Source organism: Helianthus annuus, chromosome 7 (genome assembly GCF_002127325.2).
Source record: "Helianthus annuus cultivar XRQ/B chromosome 7, HanXRQr2.0-SUNRISE, whole genome shotgun sequence".
Classification (NCBI taxonomy): Eukaryota; Viridiplantae; Streptophyta; class Magnoliopsida; order Asterales; family Asteraceae; genus Helianthus; species Helianthus annuus.
The window spans coordinates 34,679,832-34,700,848 of record NC_035439.2 but is presented as its reverse complement, the minus strand read 5'-3'; the positions used below and the strand labels follow the sequence as shown (position 1 = coordinate 34,700,848).

At 42.7% G+C, this 21,017-nt stretch overlaps 1 long non-coding RNA gene across 1 annotated transcript; it reads right to left on the bottom strand.

Moving 5' to 3' along the window:
• Window positions 1–17,067: 17,067 nt before the first annotated feature.
• On the bottom strand, window positions 17,068–18,908 carry LOC118480620. Its single transcript, XR_004863592.1, has 3 exons — window positions 18,542–18,908; window positions 17,696–17,775; window positions 17,068–17,212 (listed from the first exon to the last, which is right to left on the bottom strand). It is a non-coding gene; the product is annotated as an uncharacterized LOC118480620 (long non-coding RNA).
• Between the last annotated feature and the right edge of the window lie 2,109 nt (window positions 18,909–21,017).

Genomic DNA, 21,017 nt, shown 5'->3' with positions numbered 1-21,017 from the left:
GTTTCGCGGCGATAAACATTCGATTACTTCGATTTTATTAAGTACTCCACATAATACAACCAACGAAAACATAAAATAGACTAACTACAGTCAAAGAAGTCAAAACAGTAGTTGAACAAGGAGTAACATATCGCCATTAGCCATTTTTTCCTCCATTGACTTCAATCTTGACTTTGACTTTTAAAACACGGGGTGTTACAGCCTCCCCTTGTTTAGGGTATTTCGTCCCGAAATTAGGCTGAGAGCTGCACAACGTCGTGATTTACTTTTGAGACTTTCTCTCTCTAGACTTTCACTTAAACAACTGCGGGTACTTTGCCCTCATGTCGCTTTCGAGTTCCCAAGTGAACTCTGCGCCTCATTTGCCTTCCCATCGGACTTTCACGATAGGAATGCGCGAGCGTCTGAGTTGCTTGGTTTGGCGATCCATGATTTCGACAGGCTTCTCCACGAAGTGTAGCGTTTCGTTTATTTGAAGGTCCTCGAGAGGTACAATTAGATCATGCTCAGCCAGGCACTTTCGGAGGTTTGACACATGGAAAGTCGGGTAGACGTTACTAAGTTCCTCCTGTAGTTCGAGTCTATAGGCAACTTTTCCGATCCTTTCCAGAATCTTAAAAGGTCCAATATATCGAGGCACTAGTTTCCCTTTCTTTCCGAATCTGACCACACCCTTCCAAGGTGATACCTTTAGGAGTACGTAGTCGCCAACGTCAAATTCAAGGGGCTTGCGTCTTCTATCGGCATAACTTTTCTGTCTACTTCGAGCTTTCAACAAGTTGTCTCGAATTTGGAGAACTTTGTCAGTCGTTTCTTGCAGTAACTCAGGACAGGTTAGTTGCGAGTGACCGATCTCGTGCCAGACAATAGGCGATCGACATCTTCTTCTATATAAAGCCTCGAATGGTGCCATTTGTATGCTGGTGTGATAACTGTTGTTGTACGAGAATTCGACTAATGGCAGGTATTTATTCCAATTACCACCGAAGTCTATGACACACGCACGGAGCATGTCTTCAAGAGTACGGATCGTTCTTTCAGTCTGTCCGTCGGTTTGAGGATGGAATGCGGTACTTAAGTTAAGCGACGTACCAAGAGCTGCTTGAACTATCACACCCCCAAAATCCACACGCGGAGTACCACCGCTTGGAGGCGTGACATGACCAGGATCAAGCCATCAATCATATTGAACATAACATAATATAAATAAGATAGTTCGTAAAACCCAATTCAATACAACCGATGTTCTATACCAAACATAGTATCAATAGCGGAAGCGTAATAATGAAAATCCAAAGTATGTAAATGTAAACCCAAAGTAATGTTAAGTTTGGTTGCTTAAACGTTTTAACATGGCATCCACGATCCATGCTCCACAACGACCTGATCCTTCCTAGTGCAAGCTCCATAAGTACCTAAGGTCCTGCAAGGCATGCAGCAGAGAGTCAACAACTAGTTGAGCGAGTTCACAGTTAATAGTTCAATAATAGTATAGTGTGAGTAGTAGTATGTTCGTTCGTTATGTCATGTATCGTATTAGTTTCCATCGCGGCCTCCCAGGCAGGTATGCGAAGACATTAGGGGAGGTTTTTCCCAAGTTATCTAGACTAGGTTTATTTGTATCGCGGCCTCCCAGGCAGGTGTGTGAAGATTAGTAAATTTAGTTCGCGGCCTTCCTATGGCAGGTGTGCGAAGTCAGTCATAATATCGCGACCAACCCTTGGCAGGTGTGCGAAGATCAGTTCAATAAGTGTTACTAGTCTAGCAGTATCTTATCGTTAGGTTCTATCATCCGAGTATACACAATAATTCATCAAATCCCATTCCCACCCGGGAACCCCATGCCTTGGCTGTGTGAACTCACCTTGGGTTTGCTCGGTATGCTAAGTATGTGCTCGAAGTAAATCAATCACGTCCTAAATACGTACGTATGCATAATCAGTTTATATCCAAGTTGTTCACGTATAGGTATAATCATAGAAGTACTAGCATGTAACCATTATCACATAAGTCATGCATATCACCTAACAGCAGTTAAATATCTCAGTTAACTTCTAACAGAGTTAAGTCAGGTTACTGTGCAAAATATTCAAGTTGGCGAAACACAGGTTGACGAAACACATGTTGACGAAACACGTTCTGTTTCGTCAACTACCCTCGGCGAAACAGGGTTCTATTTCGTCAAACCCCCTTGGCGAATCAAATCCAGTTTCGTCAAGACAGTCCTCGACGAAACACACTTCCATTTCGTCAAACATTCTAATTCGTCAAGTCTGTTTCGTGCAGACATCAGCTACGTCAAACATTTACATCAGTTACAAACATAAACACGGAAACCCTAATGGTCATGAACAGCCGTTACCACACCAACCAGTAATCATACAGAAATCGTTCAACGTACACTCATCATCTAATCAACACATGATTCGTAAGTTAACTAAACATAGATAGATTCATGACAATAACACTAATTCGATCCGTATCCAATTAACAAGATTAACACATATTCATTTAGTCGATTACGATCAGACGGCAATCATGATGTGAAAATATCAAGCGAACATAAGCATCATAACATCTTGTTCTACATTAATCCAGATCCTAACAGATTATCACAACCCTAGGTTGAAATCATGATTCACTTGCAGACAAAAAATAAATCAATCAAACATAACTCATTCATACGCATTCAACAACCTGAATATAAAACCATAGCTTTGGGTAAAATCCGATACATGAACGTGTGTAGAACTCAAACCGAACAAAAACGCGATACTAACCAAGTTAAGGATTTCGAGAGAGACGGTTGATCGAACAGGAAGGATCTAGCTTCCAAGGAAGGGCTGCCGTCACACAGAGGATTCTAGGGTTTTCTTGTTTTGCCAAACGTATCAATCATAAGTCTGGGTGTGTGTATATACGTGTTTTTACCGTAATGGGCCGAACTGGGCTTCGGCGAAACTGGGCCGGCGAATCACATTGTGTTTCGTCGAGAATGGGTTGACGAAACAGGCTTCTGTTTCGTTGAATGGTCCTTTGGCGAATCACAACTCTGACTCGTCGAGTTGTGCTTGGCGAAACACACTTGTGTTTCGTCGGGTTGTTCAAGTGTTAACAGTTTAAGTTTATCAACAGGTTTCAAGTTATACAATCAAGCACATAAGCATGCAAATCACAAGACACTTTATTATATCACAACGTGTACATTATAAGTCAATCAAGTCAAACACTTAAACAGTCAAAGTCAACGTGCATTAAATGCGATAGTGTAAGTCGAAAGTTCGAGTTGTCACATTATCCCCAACTTAAAAGAAATTTCGTCCCGAAATTTGGTACGTACTCACTGAGGAAGCTAGATAGGTTGCATCGTTCACTGGTTTTCCTGGGGTGTCACATCCTCCCCCCGTTGATCTGGAATTTCGTCCCGAAATTCCGTGGTAGTAGCTTCAGCCTCAGCAGTGGTTGTATTGGTTTCGAATAACTGGGGATACTTTTCTGTCATCTGGTCTTCGCGTTCCCAGGTGTACTCTGGGCCACGACGGGAGTTCCAACGAACTCGAACAAGAGGGTTTCTCTTGTTTTTGAGGACCTTAACATCCCGGTCCGTGATTTCAACTGGCTCCTCGACGAACTGCAACCGCTCGTCGATAGTGAGTTCCTTAAAAGGAACTATGAGGGTTTCATCTGATAGACATTTCTTCAGATTCGATACGTGAAAAACATTATGAACTGCCCCGAGTTCTGCTGGTAGGTTTAGCTTGTAGGCCACTCTGCCTATTTTCTCAATGATCTCGAACGGTCCGACATACCGCGGATTTAGTTTGCCCCGTTTGCCAAAACTTACCACACCCTTCCAGGGTGAGACTTTAAGTAAAACCCGGTCCCCGACCTGAAATTCCAAAGGCTTCCTACGCTTATCTGCGTATGCTTTCTGACGGTCGCGTGCTGCCGCCATGCGTTGTCGTATTTGTGCAATATTTTCTGTGGCGTCCACTACAATCTCCGGACCCGTGATCTGACTATCCCCCACCTCTGCCCAATAGAGAGGTGACCGGCATTTACGCCCGTACAATGCCTCGAATGGAGCGGCTTGTATGCTGGTGTGATAACTGTTATTGTATGAGAACTCCACCAAAGGGAGGTGCTTTTCCCAGCCGTTGCCGAAATCAATAACACATGCCCGAAGCATGTCTTCAAGAGTTTGGATCGTTCGCTCAGACTGCCCATCCGTCTGAGGGTGATACGCTGTGCTCATGTCTAACCGTGAGCCGAAAGATTTGTGCATCGCTTGCCATAGCTCTGACGTAAATCGTGCATCCCGATCCGAAATGATGGAGGTGGGCACCCCGTGCCTCAAAACAACTTCTTTAAGATAGACGTCTGCGAGAGTGGAGAACTTATCCGTTTCCTTTATAGCCAGGAAGTGTGAAGACTTTGTGAGTCGATCCACGATCACCCATATGGTATCATTCCCCCGCTGGGATCTAGGTAGGCCTGTAACAAAATCCATGGAAATTTCCTCCCATTTCCATTGCGGTATCTTAGGTTGCTGAAGTAGGCCCGCTGGTTTCTGATACTCCACTTTGACTCTTGCACATGTCAAACACTTGCCAACGTAAGTAGCGATGTGGGCTTTCATGCTAGGCCACCAATATGTTGTTTTGAGATCGTGGTACATTTTATCCGACCCTGGATGTATCAAGTAGCGGGACTTGTGTGCTTCATCCATCACAAGCTCTCGTAAACCGCCATAGAGTGGGACCCAAATACGCCTCGTTACATAGTAGGCACCGTCTTCCTTTTGTTCCATTCGTTGCCTTGAGCCGCGTAAGGCTTCAGCTTTGACGTTTTCGGGTTTCAATGCTTCGATCTGAGCAGTTCGTATCTGTGCAGGAAGACTGGACTGTATAGTGAGCTGCAAAGCTCGTACACGCCTAGGTGTAGTATCTTTCCGACTGAGGGCATCAGCCACAACATTGGCCTTGCCTGGATGGTACTTGATGGCGCATTCGTAATCGTTCAGTAGTTCGACCCATCTTCGTTGACGCATGTTCAAATCCTTTTGCTTAAGGATATGCTCGAGACTCCTGTGATCGGTGTAAATTGTGCACCTGGTACCGTACAGGTAGTGTCGCCATATCTTAAGCGCGAAAACAACAGCTCCCAGCTCTAAATCGTGCGTCGTGTAGTTCCGTTCGTGAACCTTGAGTTGACGTGAAGCGTAAGCAATAACTTTATCCCGTTGCATCAATACACACCCAAGTCCCTGTATCGATGCGTCACAATAAACCACAAAGTCGTTCGTGCCCTCTGGCAATGAGAGAATAGGTGCGTTGCAAAGCCTATCCTTTAAGTACTGGAAAGCGGTTTCCTGGGGACCTCCCCAACGGTAGGTGACACCCTTCTGTGTCAGTAGTGTAAGCGGCTGTGCGATCTTGGAGAAGTCTTTGATAAACCGTCTGTAGTAACCCGCCAAACCCAAGAATTGGCGTATTTCCGTTGGTGTACGCGGTGCAGGCCAGTTCCTGATCGAATCTACCTTAGATGGATCAACATGAATCCCATCCTTGTTCACCACGTGGCCTAGAAAGTGGACTTCACGAAACCAGAAGTCGCATTTTGAAAACTTGGCGTACAACTGCTCTGTTCGAAGGAGTTCCAAAATCAATCGTAGGTGCTGTTCGTGCTCCTCTTGACTCTTGGAGTAAATCAGAATGTCGTCGATGAAGACAATCACAAACTTGTCTAAGTACGGCTTGCACACCCTGTTCATCAGATCTATAAACACGGCAGGCGCATTCGTTAACCCAAATGGCATGACGAGAAACTCGTAGTGACCGTAGCGAGTTCTGAATGCGGTTTTAGAGACGTCCTCATCCCGGACTCTCAGCTGATGATACCCTGACCTCAAGTCTATCTTGGAGTAGTAACTCGACCCCTGCAACTGGTCGAATAAGTCGTCTATACGCGGAAGAGGATAACGGTTCTTCACCGTCACCTTGTTCAGTTCACGGTAGTCGATGCACATCCTGAAAGTGCCATCCTTCTTTTTCACGAAAAGTACTGGAGCTCCCCAAGGCGATGAGCTTGGACGAATAAAGCCCCTTTCCAAGAGCTTTTGTAACTGCTTCGACAGCTCTTCCAGTTCGGTTGGAGCTAAACGATACGGTGCGCGGGCTATTGGTGCTGCTCCAGGAGCTAACTCAATCTGGAATTCGACTTGGCGGTGAGGCGGTAAACCGGGTAAATCTTCAGGAAACACCTGAGGAAAGTCGCGTACAACTGGAATATCCTCCAGCTTCTTTTCCTTTGCTGATGCATTAGTGACAAGTGCCAGAATTGCAGTGTGCCCCTTTCGTAAACATTTCTGCGTCTTTAAGAAAGAGATGATGCCAACCACAGCACCACTCTTGTCGCCTTGAACTTCGAGAGGTTCTTGACTAGAGCGAGGAATACGAATGATCTTTTCCTTGCATAAAATCTCTGCGCGATGCTGGGATAACCAATCCATACCGATGACGACGTCGAAACTACCCAAAACTATGGGTATAAGATCAATCGAGAAGGTCTGACCAGCTAAAATGATGCTACAACCCTTGATTACATGTGCGGCTTCTACACTTTTACCATTTGCTAACTCTACGACATGTTTGGTGTTTAGGGGTGTTGGTGTACGTTTTAACAATTTACTCATTTTCAAGGACATATAACTTGTATCAGCACCCGAATCAAATAAGACAGTAACATAAATATCGTCGAGAAGAAACTTACCCATAACCACATTGGGGTCATTCATTGCGTCGCCCTGACCCAGCACAAAAGCACGACCCCGAGCTTCGTTGCCATTGTTGTTGTTGTTTCCCCCGTTATTGTTGTTCCCGTTGCCCTGGTTATTGTTGTTGTTGCGATTCTGGTTCTGGTTCAATTGAGGGAAATCACGTTTGTAGTGGCCTTCAGCCCCACACTGGAAACATCCCCGGTTTCCACGCTGTGGCTGCTACTGCTGGTTCTGTGGAGCTGGCGGTGGGAGTTGCTGATTCTGGTTTGCTGGCCGTGAGCTTCTACAGTCCTTAGCCTCATGACCCATCTTGAGGCATCTTTGACAACGTTCCCTGCGACATCTTCCACTGTGGTGTTTGTTGCACCTACTACACCATGGGTGAGTTCCCCGATATCCACTCTGCCCCTGACTGCCTGATGGTTGCTGATTCGGACTCTGGTAGTCATTAGTCTTGCGCTGCTGTGCTTGAGACTGAACAGAAACTGATCCCTTGCTGGAATCCCCCTCCCATTTTCTCTTGTTGTCACTGGGAGTAGCAGAAGTAGTGACAGCAGTAGTGGTAGCACTGATGCGTTTTGGCAGCTTGTTCTGTTCCACTGCCTGATCGGTGAGTCGATGAGCAAGACGCTGAATGTCTTGGATGTTGTTGAGGTTAGCCGACGTCACGTGGCTCTGAATCTCTGGCGCAAGCCCCTTGAGATATAACTCAATGTGCTTAACTGGAGGGTCCACCATCGTTGGACACAAGATGGCCAGTTCGTTTGACCGTTTCGTGTAAGCCTCAATCTCTGACCCCGTCATCTTCAAGTGATATAACTCATCCTCCAACTTGTGGATGTCGTCTCGTGTGCAATATTCTCATTTGATCAGTTCCTTGAAATCTTCCCAGGGTGTGGCGTTAGCAGCTGCCAACCCTAGGATCTGTACTTGCGCGTTCCACCAAGTTAGCGCAATCCCTTCCAACGTGCCAGTGGCGTACTTGACCCTGCGAGCCTCAGGGCATTCACACATCTCAAATACCGACTCGAGCTTTTCAAACCAATGGAGGAGTCCCACTGCCCCCTCGGTGCCACTAAAAGTGCTTGGACGACAGTCCATGAAGTTCTTGAAAGTGCAGACAGGTTGTGGAGCGTTTTGACCTATTGTGCATAGAATAGGACAATGTTAAATACAAAGGTTGATTTAGGAATGTAGGATTCAAAGATCCTAGTGTGTATCCCATCCGCAGGGTATACTACCTGCTGGTGCAGCTGCAAGTGCCGCAGCTACTCGTTCATTGATAAGTGCCGTCAACTGGGCTTGAGTCATGTTCACACGTCCAGACATGATCTTCATAGTAAAAGTAGAGTAAGTGAGAAAGGTTCGTGAGTAGTGCAATGACAGAAGAGTGTAAGCACATAGGTATTCTCATGTAATGACGTATCGTAGGCAATGTAATCTAAGCATACTACGAGCAAAGTTCTGTATAGATCTAGCAAGCAGGTAATAAACATAAACCTTATTACCTAGGATGTTGAGTCTTGCATGTGGAGCGAAGCGTCGTTGTGGATCGTTGAGAGCACTGTTCTGGTTATAGTCTGGTTTTAATAAAAACGTTTTTTTTCCATATTAAAACCAAGTTCTCTATAACCAATGGCTCTGATACCAATCTGTCACAACCCCAAAATCCACACGCAGAGTACCACCGCTTGGAGGCGTGACATGACCAGGATCAAGCCATCAATCATATTGAACATAGCATAATATAAATAAGAAAGTTCGTAAAACCCAATTCAATACAATCGATGTTCTATACCAAACATAGTATCAATAGCGGAAGCGTAATAATGAAAATCCAAAGTATGTAAATGTAAACCCAAAGTAATGTTAAGTTTGGTTGCTTAAACGTTTTAACATGGCATCCACGATCCATGCTCCACAACGACCTGCTCCTTCCTAGTGCAAGCTCCATAAGTACCTAAGGTTCTGCAAGGCATGCAGCAGAGAGTCAACAACTAGTTGAGCGAGTTCACAGTTAATAGTTCAATAATAGTATAGTGTGAGTAGTAGTATGTTCGTTCGTTATGTCATGTATCGTATTAGTTTCCATCGCGGCCTCCCGGGCAGGTATGCGAAGACATTAGGGGAGGTTTTTCCCAAGTTTTCTAGACTAGGTTTATTTGTATCGCGGCCTCCCAGGCAGGTGTGCGAAGATTAGTAAATTTAATTCGCGGCCTTCCTATGGCAGGTGTGCGAAGTCAGTCATAATATCGCGGCCAACCCTTGGCAGGTGTGCGAAGATCAGTTCAATAAGTGTTACTAGTCTAGCCGTATCTTATCGTTAGGTTCTATCATCCGAGTATACACAATAATTCATCAAATCCCATTCCCACCCGGGAACCCCATGCCTTGGCTGTGTGAACTCACCTTGGGTTTGCTCGGTATGCTAAGTATGTGCTCGAAGTAAATCAATCACGTCCTAAATACGTACGTATGCATAATCATTTTATATCCAAGTTGTTCACGTATAGGTATAATCATAGAAGTACTAGCATGTAACCATTATCACATAAGTCATGCATATCATCTAACAGCAGTTAAATATCTCAGTTAACTTCTAACAGAGTTAAGTCAGGTTACTGTGCAAAATATTCAAGTTGGCGAAACACAGGTTGACGAAACACATGTTGACGAAACACATTCTGTTTCGTCAACTACCCTCGGCGAAACAAGGTTCTATTTCGTCAAACCCCCTTGGCGAATCAAATCCAGTTTCGTCAAGACAGTCCTCGACGAAACACACTTCCATTTCGTCAAACATTCTAATTCGTCAAGTCTGTTTCGTGCAGACATCAGCTACGTCAAACATTTACATCAGTTACAAACATAAACACGGAAACCCTAATGGTCATGAACAGCCGTTACCACACCAACCAGTAATCATACAGAAATCGTTCAACGTACACTCATCATCTAATCAACACATGATTCATAAGTTAACTAAACATAGATAGATTCATGACAATAACACTAATTCGATCCGTATCCAATTAACAAGATTAACACATATTCATTTAGTCGATTACGATCAGACGGCAATCATGATGTGAAAATATCAAGCGAACATAAGCATCATAACATCTTGTTCTATATTAATCCAGATCCTAACAGATTATCACAACCCTAGGTTGAAATCATGATTCACTTGCAGACACAAAATAAATCAATCAAACATAACTCATTCATACGCATTCAACAACCTGAATATAAAACCACAGCTTTGGGTAAAATCCGATACATGAACGTGTGTAGAACTCAAACCAAACAAAAACGCGATACTAACCAAGTTAAGGATTTCGAGAGAGACGGTTGATCGAACAGGAAGGATCTAGCTTCCAAGGAAGGGCTGCCGTCACACAGAGGATTCTAGGGTTTTCTTGTTTTGCCAAACGTATCAATCATAAGTCTGGGTGTGTGTATATACGTGTTTTTACCGTAATGGGCCGAACTGGGCTTCGGCGAAACTGGGCCGGCGAATCACATTGTGTTTCGTCGAGAATGGGTTGACGAAACAGGCTGCTGTTTCGTTGAATGGTCCTTTGGCGAATCACAACTCTGATTCGAGTTGTGCTTGGCGAAACACACTTGTGTTTCGTCGGGTTGTTCAAGTGTTAACAGTTTAAGTTTATCAACAGGTTTCAAGTTATACAATCAAGCACATAAGCATGCAAATCACAAGACACTTTATTATATCACAACGTGTACATTATAAGTCAATCAAGTCAAACACTTAAACAGTCAAAGTCAACGTGCATTAAATGCGATAGTGTAAGTCGAAAGTTCGAGTTGTCACAGAAACGTTTCCCACAATCGCGAGGTAAACCGAGCATCACGGTCAGAAATGATGTCACGAGGCGTACCATGATTATAGATGATCTCGTCGGTGTAGATTCGGGCTAATCGTTCTACCTTGTAGTCTTCTCGTATTCGCAGAAAGTGGGCTGATTTAGTCAAACGATCAATGACAACCCAAATGCTATCGTGACCTGATGACGTGGGTGGAAGATTGGTTATGAAATCCATAGCTATGCTCTCCCACTTCCATATAGGGATTGGCGGTTGTTCGAGCAAGCCAGAAGGTCTTTGATGTTCAGCTTTGACTCTTGCACAAGTCAGGCATCTTCCAACATAGAGAGCAATATCCCTTTTCATGCCCGGCCACCAGTACTTGTAGCGAAGATCCTGGTACATTTTATCGGCACCGGGATGAATAGAATATCGGGATTTGTGGGCTTCGTCCATTTGAATCTTTCGCAATTTGGTCCGCTTAGGGATCCAAATTCGATCCAGAAAATAGAAGATCCCATTCGATTTACTTACAAGCTGAGCTCCATCGTGATAGATTCTCTCCTTCTTCAAGGTGCGTTCATTAAAACAAGCATGTTGGGCTTCGCGGATGAGGGTTTCGAGATCGTGTTGGGCTTGAGTATTGCGAATACTGAGCAAATAACTCCGTCTACTGAGCGCGTCGGCAACAACATTTGCTTTGCCTGGGTGATAACGAATCTCACAGTCGTAATCGTTAAGAAGTTCTACCCATCGGCGTTGACGCATATTAAGTTCTCTCTGATTAAAGATGTGTCGTAAACTCCTGTGATCGGTGAAGATCGTACACTTGGTACCATACAGGTAGTGTCGCTATATCTTTAACGCAAAAACAACCGCGCCTAGCTCGAGATCATGGGTTGTATAGTTCTTCTCATGGATTTTGAGTTGACGAGATGCATAAGCTATAACCTTGTCCCGCTGCATAAGAACACAACCAAGACCTAGGTTGGAAGCATCACAATAGACAATGAAGTCGTTGTTTCCATCAGGTAATGTGAGAACAGGAGCATTGCAAAGTATATGCTTGAGGGTTTGAAAGGCAGACTCTTGTTCGGTTCCCCAAACAAAAGGCTTGTCTTTATGAGTAAGAGGGGTAAGCGACACAACGATTTTAGAGAATCCTTCGATAAATCGTCGATAGTAGCCCGCTAATCTGAGAAAAGAACGGACTTCAGACGAGGTCTTAGGCGTAATCCAACTCTTAACTGCTTCAATCTTCGCGGGATCGACATGTATACCTTGACTATTAACGATGTGACCCAAAAACTGAACCTCCTCTAACCAGAATTCACACTTGGAGAACTTGGCATAGAGTTGATTCCCCTTGAGTAACTCGAGAACCAAACGTAGATGTTGCGCGTGTTCGGCTTTCGACTTGGAATAGATCAAGACATCGTCGATGAACATGATGACGAAACGGTCTAGAAATGGCTTACACACGCGATTCATCAGATCCATGAAAACCGCGAGTGCGTTGGTTAAACCAAAAGGCATAACAATGAAATCATAGTGGCCGTATCGAATGCGAAAAGCGGTTTTAGGTATATCTTTTTCTTTAATGCGTAGTTGATGATAGCCTGAGCGTAGATCGATCTTCGAGAAACACATAGCACCTTGCAGTTGATCAAACAAATCATCGACACGAGGCAGGGGATAACGGTTTTTGATGGTTAACTTATTCAATTCCCGATAGTCGATGCACATCCTGAACGACCCATCCTTCTTTTTAACGAACAGGACTGGCACGCCCCAAGGAGAGGTGCTCAGGCGAATAAAACCTTTTTCAAGTAATTCCTGGAGTTGGTTCGAGAGTTCCCGCATTTCGGATGGCGCGAGTCGATAAGGGGCTTTGGCAACAGGGTTAGCTCCAGGGATGAGGTGGATACGAAAGTCGATATCACGACTTGGCGGAAGTCCAGGAAGATCATCAGGGAACACCTGAGGAAATTCACGGACTACAGGAACGTCTTTAACTTCGGTCTTCCTTTTCTTTTCCTTCTCCGCTACTACAATGTTAGCCAAGAAAGCTCTGTATTCCTTGCGGAGATACTTGCTAGCTTGGACACATGACATGAGCTTGAGACCTTTTGAAGCTGTTTCACTGTACACACATAATAAATCACCATTTGCGAGAGAAAATCGAATCATTTTATCGAAGCACACAACTTCAGCATGGTTTTCACGAAGAAAGTCCATGCCTACTATGACGTCGAAACTTCCGAGTTGCATCGGAATGAGGTCGATTAGGAAGAGGTGATTGTTGAGCTCGAGAGTACAATCATGGACAACAGAGTTAACGACGACAGTTCTTCCAGTAGCGACTTCAACTTCGAATGATGAGGGGAGATAAGAGCGCTTACGACTAAGGAGCTTCTCGAATTCAAAGACACAAAGCAGTTATCGGCTCTAGTATCATACAAACATGATGCATAAATACCATTCACAAGGAACGTACCATTAACCACGTTGTTGTCAGCCTGGGCTTGACGAGCATTGATGTTGAAGGTTCTGGCACGTGCTGCTTGTTGCTGCTGCTGAGGCTGTTGCTGCTGCTGCTGGGGCTCTTGCTTCACAACCCTGTTCGGGCACAAGTTTGCAAAGTGGTTAGGATCACCACATGCAAAGCAGACTCGAGCATTGATCGCGGGTGCCTGAGCTGCGTGTTGGCCTTGCGGGGCTGGGAGTAGAGCTTGATGAGCAGAGGCAGGAGCTGCGGTGTTTCGGGGACCATAGCGACGGTTGGCAGTGAAATAACCGTACAGATTGCAATGAGCGCAGAAACGACAGGCGAGACCCACCGGGTGATGATATGAGCATGTCAGGCAAAGCGGGTGGGGACCTGTGTACGCTCGCTTTGCTGGCGGTGCATAGGTCACTGGTGCTGATCGATGGTGACACTACTGCTAAGCCGGTATGGCTTGCAGACGAGCAACAGTGGTAGTGACAACACAGTTCTTGTTGCTGGAGCTGCTGTTGTTGTGTTTTTTCTTTCGGCGTGATGACTTGGATGGTTGAGCAGTGGCGGTGTCGGCGGTCGGTGCGGTAGTAGCTTGATGCAGAGACTTGGAGGGCTTATCCTAGAAACCAGATTTTACCCGCTTGTCGTTGATCTCGCCAGCAAGCAAGTAAGTCTCTTCAATCGATGATGTCTTGGCGGCATGAACGAAATCAGCAACACAATCGGGTAGAGCTCGAATGTACTTCTTGATTGCTATCTCGGGCGTCTTGACTTGATCGGGACAGATAATGCTGAGCTGCTTAAAGCGAGCAGTCAAGGCAACGTTGTCTCCATCTTTCTGCTTGATGTTCCAAAACTCGTCCTCCAGCTTTTGGCGTTCATGGGGAGGGAAGAATTCGTCCATCATAATGGCTTTCAGCTCTTCCCAAGTCAGCTCATAAGCTGCATCATTCCCGCGTTTGTTTCGTTCGGCCGTCCACTAGTCTAGAGCTCGGGACTGGAAGACGCCGGTTACGTTTAGGGTACGGAGATTTTCTGGACAGCCGCTTTGGCGCAGAGTGACTTCGACAGAATCAAACCATTGAAACATAGCGGTAGGGCCATCTTCTCTGGAAAATTCCTTTGGTCCGCATGCCTTGAACTGTTTGAAGCTGAAAATAGTCTTGGTAGCATCTTTATGAGCTTCGATTCTCGACTCCTCAGACGATTTGCTGACGTTTTCATAGACATCCCGTGTCATACCCCAACCGATGGCGGAATCATCGGGGCATGACACTGAGCAAAACAGATTGTCCAGAAGTTCCATAACAATTATCATTACTATTCAATTTATATAATACGTCCCATGCCGTACCTCAAATAGCAAATAAATTATTACAGATAAAATCCAGGAAAATATTCTATTCCGACAACTCAGATTTAAATATAAATATTGTTTATCTATGTCTAGAGACTCATGCTGCAAGATCTACAGACAACTATGCTCTAGACTTTTATTCTAGCCTCGCCTTCCTAGCAGATAAGCATCTTAAACACCTGTCACATACGTTAAAATAAAGTCAATACATAAAATGTAAAGGTGAGCATACAAGTTTGATATAGCATATAGAGTTCGAAATAGTTTATGCATAACCAGCACGTACACAGAGGAAAACGAAGCATGTTAATTATCGACATGGATCTATTGATACCAATGATTGCGGGTTGACTGCCCTAGGCAGTTCGCAATACATGATTACCACCGTAATCCATGCAAGTAATTGTCCTTAACAACCCCCGTGTGAACGGGTGCTGAGTCCAAACTATAGTACTATCATCGTTAAGGCAGGTAGACAACATTCCACGTGTAAACATAACAACAAGCATTCATTTAGTCACATAATACATGCGGTAATGGTTAGCGTTAAAGTAATTGTGTAGTGTGTTCGATTGTGATTTGGAATACGTAACGTATGTAACACCCAAAAGTGTTAAAGCAAAAAGGGTTCGAGTATACTCACAGCGGTTGATGGATTGAAGGGAGCGCTTGAGAGTAGGGTTAGCCTGAATAGTTTGATAGCATAATGATAAGCAACGCGTAAGACGGAAATAAGTGTTGGAGCGTCGGACAGCTGGTCGATCGGACGGTAGTCCGATCGGACGGCTTGACCGTTTGGTTAACAGCCCGTTCGGACAGCTGTCCGGTCGGTCGGTAGGCCGATCGGATGGCTGTTCGAGTGGATTGTTTCTTCCTTTGGGTAAGATGTGTTTGTGTATGATGGTTTGACCTTTTGAGTTTTTTGTTGCAGTTTTTGAAAACATTGAAGTATCTTTACCTTTCAGGTCGATCGATCGAACGGTCGTTCGATCGGCCGGCTACCCGATCGGTTAGGTACTTCAGCAACAAGTTCTTAGCAGGGTGCCACCTGATCGGACGGCTGTTCGATCGGGTGGCACTTCAAACGCGTTGAACATTTTGAAAATCGATTAAGTGTTGAAGCATAGTATCTCATGATCCGAAGAGTAATCCAATCGGACGGTAGTCCGATCGAACAACAGTTCGTTCCATACTCCACTTCATTGAATTGTTCAAGTGTGGGGCCATGTGCTAGCCGATCGGCTGGCCGGTCGATCGGCTGACTGTCCAATCGGCTGGCTGTCCGTTCGGACAGCAGTCCGATCGGTCAGCATCATGACCTGGTCGGCTTGTTCGTCTAACACTTGGCTGTTCTGATTTGTTTGTTGTTATATCGAGGTATTTTGACAACGAGTCGAACCATAGAACCCTCGTTCTTACTTGTTTCTCCTGATCGGACAAGAATCACACAAGTCCGGCCGGTGAACTGTTCGGAACAGAGTTTAACGTTTAACCCGAAATCGGTGAATCTCGTGGATAGAATCTGAATCTTGAACCACACAACTACTAGGATGATTAGTAAGTCGGCACAAGCTTCGTTTCTATCGGTTTGAAGGCATTGTGTGTAAAAAGAGTTGATAGAAAGTTGGAAAACCTTCTTTCAATCCTTTTCACCGTGTATATGTTTAGATCTATTTCAGATCTTTGTTTGTTTATGTGGAAATCGGCTAGATCCAAGTTATTCTTGGTGGATTGAGGCCAAAACATGAAGTTCTTCAAGAACACCATGATGACATCATCCTAGAACAATTGAATCTTGATGATTTCACGGTTAAAAGTTAAGATTTGAAAGATATAAAGGTGTAGGAGTGCGTGTAGATCAAGAAAGTACAAGGTTTAGGATGAAATCTTACTGGAATCGAGAGAAATCCGAGAAAGAGGATGAGAGCACGAGTTGGTCGGTCAGAGGTTTCCAAAAGTGGTAAGGATGACAATGACAGGGGTATTTATAGGCTGCCAAAAGAGGAAAGGGCTGGCTGATCGGCCAGGCAGCTCGATCGGACAGCCTATCCGACCGGACAGCCTGTCCGATCGCAGTCCGATCGGCTGGCTGTTCGATCGGCTGGTAGCCTGATCGTTCAGCTGCCTGTTTTGAGCGTTCGGTGTGACGATTCTTGATATTTCGATTTCGATCGAGGGTGATGCGAGTACGATAGAGTTTCCTATTTACATTACTTTTAATCCCAACTACTATATCTAACATGCAAGCATCTATATCTTGCACTGTCTCTTCTCCACCAATTATGATAATTCGATTTCAATTGAGTCGACTGAGTTTCGAGTTTCGATTCGATTGATCACTACACATAACATAAAGTAAACACGCACAAGTAACACATAAGGCACACGCACACGTATAATAACACCAAAGTTGCATAATTCGAGTTTCGAGTTCGATGATGATTTGATTAGCTTGATTATTGATCAATTGGCTTTATCGCATTGTTACTTCCTATTATTTACAGTCGTAAAACGTTTTGCGGCGATAAACTGTCACACCCCAACCGATAGCGGAAACATCGGGATGAGACGGACAAATTGCTCAAAACAACATAACACTAAATGTGACAATATAAATTAAATCATTTTATTAAATTCTAATTAAGGTACATTGTCTCAAATAAACAAACATAAATTCAACATTAACTAAAATGCTAAAATGGGTTTCTAATGCCATCCTAGCTTCTTTCTTGATTCTTGAATAATCAACCTGCAATATGTATTAAAATAAAATCAACAAAAGCATGTTGGCGAGTATACAAGTTTGATACATAGCATAATACAAGTATAAAAGTTTGCTCATATCCAATGTGAATAACATGATATCATATTAACAGTATATACTCGAAACGATGTTACTCTATGTGTCCAAACCAAAGTTTAACGCAATTAACGTGCCTATCCCAAAGAATAACGGGAGGTTTTAACATAGATTAACCTAACAATACCCGCGAGAATAACGGGAGGGGCGTTTCTCAACCTATAGCGCTACCATTGTTAGGGGAGGCTTGCAAAGTTAATGAACACATAGTCATGAGAGTTTACAATAGCATAACATGTCTAACATGAATCAAATGTATCACATAGAGTTGGATTGAGTGTGCATAAAATTGTTTAACGTGTTTGTGTTGTTTGATATAGAATACATATCGCACCCAAAAGTGTAAAATGAAAATGGGTCATGTATACTCACCTTAGATTTCGTTGCGATTTCCTGTAATAACGCACGAGTAAAGATCGGAGAAATCCAAGAGAACGAACGTAATGGTGATCCTAGATATGAATTACGTGAACGTCTTAGCTAAGTAAATAAATTATTTACATAATTTATCTGAATATTAACTTTTAATGTTATAAGAGGGTTTTTTTTTAATGAGTTGACAAACCTCATCTCTTTTAAACTTCTTAAACAAATTAGTTTATCTATGTAAACGTTTCCAAAATAAAAAGATAGCAACAACTTTGATTAAGAAATACTATAGTTATATTAAATCAAAAGAAAATATGACAATTGTTGTTTCTGTCTTCAAAAAAAGAATCAATATAGTAAAAAAAAATGAAAAGAAACTGTTGAGTCAAAGGAAATCCCAAAAATATTTGTACCAAAACCGTTCATAGCGGGACTCGAACTCGCGATGTTTATTAGGTTATATTTTATATGAATATAACATCGTCATCATCTTTCTCATTTGAAATAAACATTACATAAAGTGTTATATGCCTTGACTATAGAAGTATTCATCTTCTTTCTTACTTAAATAAAGTTATCACATAACAAAAAGTTATTTACGTATTTTTTATATCTTTCTTAAATAAGAATAAAACTACAAGAAGAGAAAAAATCGTGTCATCATCTTCAATTTTAATAAAAACTCAACAGTAGGCTAGTTTCAACTTCACATGTTATCTTCTTCCTCTATTTAATAAACATACATGACTATTTGTTATGATTCATAAATTTAATTGTTTGAACCTTAGAATGATGTGTATTACTGATGACTGAACGAACAAAACAAAACAAAAGGAACAAGAATGATACCAATTCAAGGAATGACGTATGCTCCGGCGAGTTGTGGTGGTGGCTGTTTCCGTTTCCCGGCGGCGTCGGTTCTCTCCGGCAAAGCTTCTACGTCTCCGACGGGTAAGGGTGTACCGAACCAATGAAGGTTCGGATCCGACGTGAACTCCGATTCCAGCAACGACTTTGTAACGCGGCGAGGCGATTTTGATCTTCCGGCAAGGTGTAAGTTACGGGGAGAGTTGTGGTGTTATAACAGAGGATGGGGAAAGGTTGTAGGATCATGTAAAGGTAATGAAGAGAATGATAAACGGCTGTGAATTTCGTCACGGTTTTATAGTGTTCACGTGTCTCGCAAATTATGGGAACGGGTTATGATTGGTTTGTAACGGAAACGCGGCATTCATGTTCTTGATTAAAACGGAAAAGGAAACGCGGTTATAGTTTAATTCAGTCACCTAAAATCAAGGTATTAAATGAAAAAGGAAAGTTGACTATTCTTGAGCGTCAAACTTAAAACATATGACATGGGCATATAGAAATTATGAATATGATGATGTCATGCACACAATTTCTTTCGATTCCATTTGGGTTCTTTTGAGTTTCAAGTTTTAGTAATTACAATAACCCCTTTACTTTTTCTTAATTGACTAACTTGGTTAACTTATATGCTAACATTAAAACTTAACAAACTAACTAGATTATTTTATAAAAGTAAACAAAACTTTTAACTGTAATAAATTTTGTAATGTGATGATTATTTAAATTAATTAACTATATATATAAATGAATTAAATTAGGATAGAAGTCTTTTGATGGTTATATAATTCGCGAAAAATTTTCGAGTCTCAAGGATTAGGATCCAAAATTCAAAACGGGTCGGATTTTGGAAATTTAATTTGACGGATGTTACATAAACATTCGATTACTTCGATTTTCTTAAGTACTCCACATAATACAACCAACGAAAACATAAAATAGACTAAGTACAGTCAAAGAAGTCAAAACAGTAGTTGAACAAGGAGTGACATATCGCCATTAGCGATGTTTTCCTCCTTTGACTTCAATCTTGACTTTGACTTTGAATTTTGAAAACACGGGGTGTTACATACCGTGTCGTCACCGTCAAACCAGAAACTTAGAAACTTTACAAATTGCAAAACATAGCAAGTCGTGATGATCAAATGGCAATCCGATCGGACTGCCGTCCGATAAAACTCTCATCCGATCGAAGTGACATGTGCCTCTTAACCTTTCAACACTTAGAATCTTTTGGAACTGAGACTTTGAATCTTTGAAAACTTGGGACTTTGGATCGAATGGCAATCTGATCGAACTGTTGTCCGATCGGATGACCATCCGATCGAAGTAACCTAAGTTGAACACTTGACTTAACTTTTTGGAATCTCACACTTGGATCGAATGATCACTCGATCGAATGGCCATCCGTACGGATGACCATCCGATCGGATGGAAATCCGTCCCCCACTCACATAAGTCCTCCCAGTTGAATGACAATCCGATCGAACTCCCGTCCGATCGAACAACTATCCGATCAAGGGATTGATCCGACACTTTGCGCAATCTCGTTATTTTTTCGACACTTATCTGTTGTAATCTAATCAGGCTAACCTTAAAGAGCTCCATTTGATCCAATAACAGTTAATCTGTTAAGCAATCACTGTGAGTATACTCGATCCCTTTTTGTTTATACTTTGGGATGCAACATATATTCTATCAAACTATGAAACTTGATACTTTTGAATCTAAACTCTATGCTACGTGTATGTGAAAGTTGTGATTCTTGATTCTTGATTCTTTGTGTTATGTGAACGTTTAATCCAGAGTGTGTAGTTCCGCCTTAACAATAGTAGCGCTACAGGAAGATGCACCTCCCCATTATTCTCGGGGGTATTGTTAAGAGGATTCTAGTTTTACTTGAGTCTTGGGAAAACACCAAAGCATTGGGACACTTGGACTATCACTTGGACTGCGAACACTAGCATGGCTGAAACTATTTTGTTATCATTTACATCATGGATATGAGATTTTAATCTATTATGCTATATACTCAAACTTGTATACTCGCTGGTACATTTTTGTACTGGCTTTATTTTAATACATGTTGCAGGCTGATAGGATGCTATGGAAACAAGTGAAACAAGCTAGGATTGATGCTTAGAAACTCGCCTAGTTTAATCTATCAAACTTTAAACAATTATTTGAAGATTTGTATTTGATAATCGTATTTGGTTATGGATTCTGTTAGACTATGTTTGAATCAATCTAAATCTATTGAAATATCTAGTGTTATGGAAACTCATGAGCAATCTGAACGCTCACTGTCGCACCCCGATGTTTCCACCATCGGTTGGGGTGTGATAGATTGGTATCAGAGCCATAACTATAGGGAATTAGGATAAGTAGGAATACTTGCCCTAGTCTATAGTTTTAGGAATTTTGATTCTTATCTGTTGTTTAAGACTTGTGCATTCTA